The sequence below is a fragment of the Juglans regia genome, chromosome 6 (genome assembly GCF_001411555.2).
Source record: "Juglans regia cultivar Chandler chromosome 6, Walnut 2.0, whole genome shotgun sequence".
NCBI classification, from domain to species: Eukaryota; Viridiplantae; Streptophyta; class Magnoliopsida; order Fagales; family Juglandaceae; genus Juglans; species Juglans regia.
Genome location: NC_049906.1, coordinates 13,976,078 through 13,983,446, shown reverse-complemented (window position 1 = coordinate 13,983,446; position 7,369 = coordinate 13,976,078). Strand labels below are relative to the sequence as shown.

Here is a 7,369-nt window from a genome sequence, read left to right as displayed (position 1 = left end):
TTCAACTCAGTTATCCACCTTCTCTCGCCTAGCAACACTTCCTGCTCAGACTCCTACTCAACCCACCTAACCTTATACACAATCACCACTTTCTGACTTCAACTCTCCCTCCATTTCTCTCGACCAGCATAGTCCATCCAATGAACCAAAGTCCTCAAATTCCCAATTAAATATCCATATAGATTTACCATCACCTATTGATGCAAACCTCTCCCTCCAAGATAATTTCACCTACTTTAAAATTGGTAATCTTAAACCAAAAATTCCTAGATTTCCACATTTATCATACCCAATGCCCTCTCTCCTTGCCCTCCATACCACATCTCTACCACTTGAGCCTTAAACCAATCACCAAGCTGCCTCTAAATCAGAATGGCTTGCTACCATGACAACTGAGTATGAAGCCTTTATCTTTAACCACACTTGGAGTTCATGCCCTCGACCTCTCCATCATAATGTGGTAAAAAAAAAATAGTGGGTGTTTAAGCTTAAACATATGCTTGGTCAAAACATTAAGGGATACAAAGCTCGGCTGATGGCTAAAGGCTTTAGCAAAGTGGTGTGGACTACTATGAGAGAATTTTAGCCCTGTGGTGAAAAAGTAACCACTATACGCTTGGTGCTGGAAATTCTTTTGATGTATGATTGAAAAATGAGACAACTGGATGTCTCAAATGCATTTCTGTATAGTGTGTTAACAAAGGAAATCTACATAGACCAACCTAGGCCCTTTAAGGACAAACACCATCTTGACTTTGTGTGCCATTTACACAAGTCCATTTATAAATTAAAACAAGCTCCTCTAGCTTGGTTACTTAGACTTTCTCAAGCCCTACTTGACCTTAGTTTTTTTGGCTCTTAGGCGGATCACTCTCTCTTCCTTTATAATGTTGGTAACTCACATATTTTCTCACTTCTCCACATAGACGACATAATACTCATTGGCAACGATGACAATGTTATTTCTTGGATTATCTTAAGACTCATGACAGATGTTTCTATGAAAGACCTAAGTTCTCTTGGTTTCTTTCTTAGTATTCAAGTCTCTAGAGACTCTCATAGTCTCCATCTTCACAAAAGAAAATAAATCATAGACCTACTTGGCAAAGAAAAAATGGTTGAAGTTAAGCCATACAGATCCCCTTGTGTTTCAGGGTCCAAAATGGCCAAATTTGACGGTGACTCACTCCTTGATCTTGCACCCTATCGCCACATTGTTAGTGCTCTTCAGTATGTTACATTAACCAAGTCTGACATTATCTATTTTGTCAACCAATTATGTCTGCATATGCGATTTGACAAATTCTCTCTAGACTGTCGCTAAGCATCCCCTTCAATACTTAAAAGGTTCTATGGATGAGGGCTTACTTTTCACCAAAGGAGATTTCTCACTTCAGGCCTACTATGACTCAGATTGGGCTGGAACCCAAATGATTGACATTCCACTACAAGTTACAATATTTGCCTTATCACAACTGAGCTATTTTGAATTTGGATGGTACTTAAAGAACTTCAAGTCCCTCTTCTTACACCACTTACTCTCTAATGTGATAATGCCGAAGCAATTCAACAAGCATCTAACCTCGTATTTCATGCTCAAATCAAGCATATTGAAGTCCACTTTCATTTGATCTGCGGGAAGGTGACCATTCGAGACATTTAGCTGCATTTCATCTCCATTGTTGACCAAATTGCTTACCTCTTCACTAAAGGTCACTCTGCTAATTGTTTCCGTTTTCTCAATAGCAAACTGTAGGTAATTCCCTCAGGTTTGAGGGAGTGTTAAGGGTAGTCAAGATCATCCAAGTCAGCAATACCCAAAGCTAGATGATAACAATTATCAAGAACAAGATTAGGGCTTGCACATCAACTTGAAGATCAGCACTTATATGCTATTCACGCATTGAAGCTAATCCTTTTTTATACTTATATTTTGTGATAAACATATGTAACAACATAATTTTATGCTTATGTTCCCTTATACAACTGCATGTACTGCATACTTATCATGTACTGCATACTTCCCTATACAACTCAAACATTGATGTAGCACGATAAATAAATTTGATTACATTTGTTTTGGTATCTTGAAAAGCCAAAACAATTATGGAAATATTTACATATGATTTGTACTGTGAGACTTTTGAATATTTTCAAATACTTGAGTGTTCTGCTCGAGTTTTTGGCTAAACTATGCCTTGCACACAGCATATCCATGTAGCCTTCCCAAATTCTAGGAAGAAGAACCTTGAATAGAAGATCTTTTTGGAGGTTTCAGAGCTGCTATGATAGAAGGCAAGTGCGTGTCCAAAAAGGTGTCGTTAGTGTGAACAACTTGTAATCAAAGTCTTCTATAGTGGATAAGTTTTCTATACGTTGGTTGTGCAAGTTTGCAACTAACCCATAATTTTTTAGATTTTTGTTGAAGTTTATGATTTTTTAAATAAAGAATCTTCAAATTATTGTCTAAATATGAGGGTATTAAGTGAAAGGAAGGCACACAAAGTTAGTCCAACAATATTTATATTAATTTAGGCCCCCGTTTGGATATAGAAACAGTTTCATCTCATCTCATTTCATCATTACAATTTTTTTTAAATTTACACACAAAATATAATAAATAGTTTAATTTTTTTAAATTCCAAAACAATAATAATATTAAAAAAATAATATTTTATTTAATTTTCAACTTTAATCTAAAATCATCTCATCTCATCTCACTATCCAAACGGGACCCTATTTTTTGGATTATTAAAATCTCACTTAAAACTTCTAATCTGAACAAGAAGTTGAAGAGAATTTAAGAAAAACAAAAATAATAAGTCACCAAAGTATTGAAAAAGACATGAAAGCCCTCCCCAAAATTTGGTCTATCCGAATTATATGCCGCACGGACCATCCGCCAGAAAATTTCCCAAAAACTTGAATTTAAAATGTTGGAGTTTTCAATCGGATAGCCGTTGCATTTCGCTTCCAGACAACGGTCAGATTTTCATGAAGAATTAGGACGTTGGAGTTTTATATTTTTCTTTATAAATATGATAATATATCCCTTGTTGACGAACACAAAACAAGAACAAGAGCAGCATTTGTCAAAGAGAGCTGCCATTCCTCTGCAGCAGGAGCACTTTCCATTCTCTTTTTCTTCAGGTGTAAATCCATTTCTGTTTATTCACTGATGTATTAACTCTGTGAAATAGACATTGATTTCATTAATGTTTTGCTGTATTGGGCGTAATCAGCAACTTGGTGTTCCTTTTAATATACAATCTATTTGCCGAAATTGCAATAGGTTTTGGTTTTCTTGGGAATAGATTGAATCTGGAAATGGGTTTAAATAGGTGAAATCAACCCTTTAATAAGAAAGAAATAGAAAAAAAGAAGGGATTTGGCCTGCATAGATGCTGGGACCAAAACAATTTCTAGACCCTTGCGAGTTCGTCTTCGTTGGCTTCTTGCTTTTATTTAGAACTCTGACAAATTCAAGCGCCTCTTCCTCTGAGAAAACCCATTGGAGTGAGTCTTTCTTGGCTTCTTGGTTTGAGTTGAGAGACAATTGACGTTGTTTGAATTTTATTCGTGACAACATTTTCTGCTTTGCATCCAACTTTCAATTTCTGCTATATTAAAATTTTCGAAATTTGAAATGCCTGTTTTTTTATTCTTTTTTGGGGTTAGGAAAAATTGTTAATGATTCTTTTGTATTCTTCTTGGTTATGAAAATTTCAGCTTCTTCGTGAGTTTCTCGTCGTTTGTAACAAACAAAATCAACCCAAGTCGTGGGTTGAAAATTTTAAAAACAGATATTGTTTTTAATTTGTTACAAACGACTACTTGGACTGATAATGGGTATTGTTGTTACGCAGCATAAAATGCTGATGAGTCTAAAAATATATAAGGGGCAATATCTGTGTGTCCTTGATCGATGGATTAGAAGGAAATCCAGACTAGAATCAGGAAATGCAGACTATATTGAGAAGGTCATTTGCTCATAAGACTTTGAAGAAATGGAAGAACATATAATTAGTTTTTTAAATTTCTGGGTTGACACTAAAACATTATGGCAGCAAATTTCTTCTATATTCACTAGTTGGCAATTACAATCTGGTTTTCATTTCTGATTTTGCCTTTTTGTTTAGGGATTTGATTTTGTGTAGACGTGGGAAGAGTATGCAAACGAGTTGATCAAGAGCATTGAAGAAAATAATGGTCTAGGCAGACATACCGGAGGGCCTGATGATCAGAAAGAGGTATGTCAGGAATTCAAGCAAAATATATGCAATTGGTATTGATGCAGCTTTTTATCAGTAATTAAAATATTGAACTTTGAAGCTACAACTGGTTTTATAAACTAGGTAGGTATGTTCTGGTTTTATCAGGGCAACTTTTCTTTCATCCTACTATGTTCTACTATGTTAGGCAACAATTTTTGTTTTCCATCTCTTAGGATGCAACACAAAAGCCCAAATCATATTTATGTTGTTTCGTTTCCAGTTTGTATTGTAAATAAACCTTTGTTTAACAAAGTGAAAACCTTACACGGTGAGAGTGCAAAAGATGTTGATGCATTTTTCGGCCCCGACAATTTAGTCGGATGACCCACTCCTCTCATGTGCTGGTTTTTGCGGGTAGTGTATATGGGGTGTTTATTCATGGTTTATGGCAAGAAATAATGATGACCCATATATATTGGTTCGACACTAAAACTTTAAGCTATGGGGTTTAGGGTGTAAATCCACTACGAGTAAAGTTGTTTGAAGCTAGCAGGTTCTACACCCCCAAGTTCCTAAGCATGCCTCGAGGAATAGGTGGCGAAGACCCACCCACCTAGCTTCCCAAGGATGCCACGAAGGAAAAGAGAATGAAGCTAAACCTAGCTTCCTAAGCATGCCTCGAGAAATATTTGGTGAAGACCGCCCAAGATTCCCGAGCATGCTTCGTGGAAAATGGGAGTGAGGGAGGCATGAAGGGTGGTGCCCAACTTCCTGAACTACCTCAATGGAAAGAGGGTCTATTGAAAGCCGGCCCCCATTCTCATGATAGACACAAGGGAAGGACAGTGAAGACAGCCTCAGCCTCCCCCAATGATGCCACGAGGGAGGGAGACAAAGATTGGCGTAGCCTCCTCCTGAGGACTTCTCAAGGGAGGAAGGTGCGGCAAAGCGAGCACTAACTTCTCGTGGTAGCTAAAGGGAAGTGGGGGAAGACCAAAGGAAAGGGGGGAAGGGGGGGGGGGAGGGGCTAGCTGCAGTAGCTAGCAGGTTCTACTCCCGCAAGTTCCTAAGTATGCCTCGAGGAAGAGGTGGCGAAGACCCACCTAGCTTCCCAAGGATGCCACGAAGGAAAAGGGAACGAAGCTAAACCTAGCTTCCAGAGCATGGCTCGAGAATGAGTTGGTGAAGGGGGAGGGCAGCGAAGCTAGCCGCAGGTTCTACTCCCCCAAGTTCCTAAGTATGCCTCGAGGAAGAGGTGGCGAAGACCCACCCACCTAGCTTCCCAAGGATGCCGCGAAGGAAAAGGGAACGAAGCCAAACCAAGCTTCCTGAGCATGCCTCGAGAAAGAGTTGGTGAAGACCACCCCAGCTTCCCGAGCAAGCTTCCTGGAAAATGGGGCGAGGGTGGCACTAGCCTTCCAGGAATTGCTCATGGGAGGGTACAGCGAAAGCTGACCCCAGCTTCCCTCCCGACCACGACGGAACGGAAGGTGTAGCCCAACTTTCTGAACTACCTCGATGGAATAAGGGTTGGGGAGGAGGGGGAGCGATGGCACCCAGGACTCTCTCATTTGCTCCAGCTGGAGGGTCTAGTGGCAGACTAGATTCTCTTGATGAGCCAAAGGAAGGGTGAGAATCCTTGGGGGAACGTGTTCCTCAACTCTTTCAGGAGCATGCCCAGAGAAGCTGGGACAGCCGCTGGATTTCCCTTTTCCTTCAGGCATCCTTGGGAGGTGTCGGGGAGGTGTGATGACACCAAACTCTCTACAGTACACAACGGAGGGGTCAAAGGTGAAAGCATTTATTCTCGAGATAGACAGAGGAAGGGTGAAATCCCAGGCGGTCTTCTAATATTTCTCGGCTTAGGAGGCTGGGTTTAGCTTTGTTCCCTTTTTCCTTAGGCATCTTGGGAGGCCCCAACAGGTGCCCAGGAGTGAGCAGTAGCTTCAGACTCACTCTGCCTTGCTCAGCAGTTCCCCAGTGAGCGGCCCCATTCTCGCATGATAGATCAAGGAAGGGTGAGGCCACCATTCTCTTGAAATGAACCCTGGGAAGGTGGCTTGATGGCACCAGACTCTCTCATTGGGTGGGGGGCGGGGGGGAGTGACGATGGCACCAGACTCTCTCATTGCTCAACGGAGGGTCTAGTGAAAGCCGGCCCCCATTCTCATGACAGACCCAAGGAAGGGTGAAATCCTTGGGCTGTCTTCACCAACTCTTTCTCGAGGCATGCTTAGGAAGCTATACCTAGCTTCGTTCCCTTTTCCTTCGCGGCATCCTTGGGAAGCTAGGTGGGGGGGAGGGGGGGGAGTGACGATGGCACTAGACTCACTCGTTGCTCAACGGAGGGTCTAGTGAAAGCCGGCCCCCATTCTCATGATAGACCCAAGGAAGGGTGAAAGCCGGCCACCATTCTCATGATAGACGGGGAAGGAGTGGCGATGGCGCAGGACTCTCTCTACATTGTGGGTGGTAGGGGTGGCTGATGGCACGGACTCTCTCATTGCTCAGGAGGGTCTAGTGAGGCCCCATTCTCATGTGAGACCCAAGGAAGGGTGAAATCCTTTGTTTGTCTTCTGACTCTTTTCTTTCGAGGCATGCTTGGAAGCTATACCCTGGCCGTTCCCTCCTCCTTGGCGGCATCCATGCAGGAAGCTAGGTGGGGGGGGGGGGAGTGACGATGGCACTAGACTCACTCATTGCTCAACGGAGGGTCTAGTGAAAGCCGGCCCCCATTCTCATGATAGACCCAAGGAAGGGTGAAATCCTTGGGCGGTCTTCACCAACTCTTTCTCGAGGCATGCTTAGGAAGCTAGGTTTAGCTTCGTTCCCTTTTCCTTCGCGGTATCCTTGGGAAGCTAGGTGGGTGGGTCTTTGCCACCTCTTCCTCGAGGCATACTTAGGAACTTGGGAAGCTAGATGGCACCAGACTCTCATTGCTCAACGGAGGGTCTAGTGAAAGCCGGCCCCCACTCTCATGATAGACCCACTAGGGAAGGATAGCGAAGACAGCCTCAGCCTCTCCCCAATGATGCCACGGGGGAGGGAGACAAAGATTGGCATAGCCTCCAGAGGACTTGTCAAGGGAGGAAGGTGCAACAAAGCGGGCATTAACTTCTCATGGTAGCTAAAGGGATGTGAGGGAAGACCAAAGG

The 7,369-nt window shown here is 42.4% G+C and overlaps 1 long non-coding RNA gene across 1 annotated transcript in view; it reads left to right on the top strand.

Annotated features, from left to right (window-relative positions):
• Positions 1-3,065: 3,065 nt before the first annotated feature.
• Positions 3,066-7,369, top strand: part of LOC118348785 — a 23,348-nt gene continuing 19,044 nt past the window's right edge. Inside the window, exons 1-2 of the long non-coding RNA XR_004801780.1 lie at positions 3,066-3,150; positions 4,140-4,250. This is a non-coding gene — a long non-coding RNA (uncharacterized LOC118348785). The remainder of the gene's footprint in view (positions 3,151-4,139; positions 4,251-7,369) is intronic.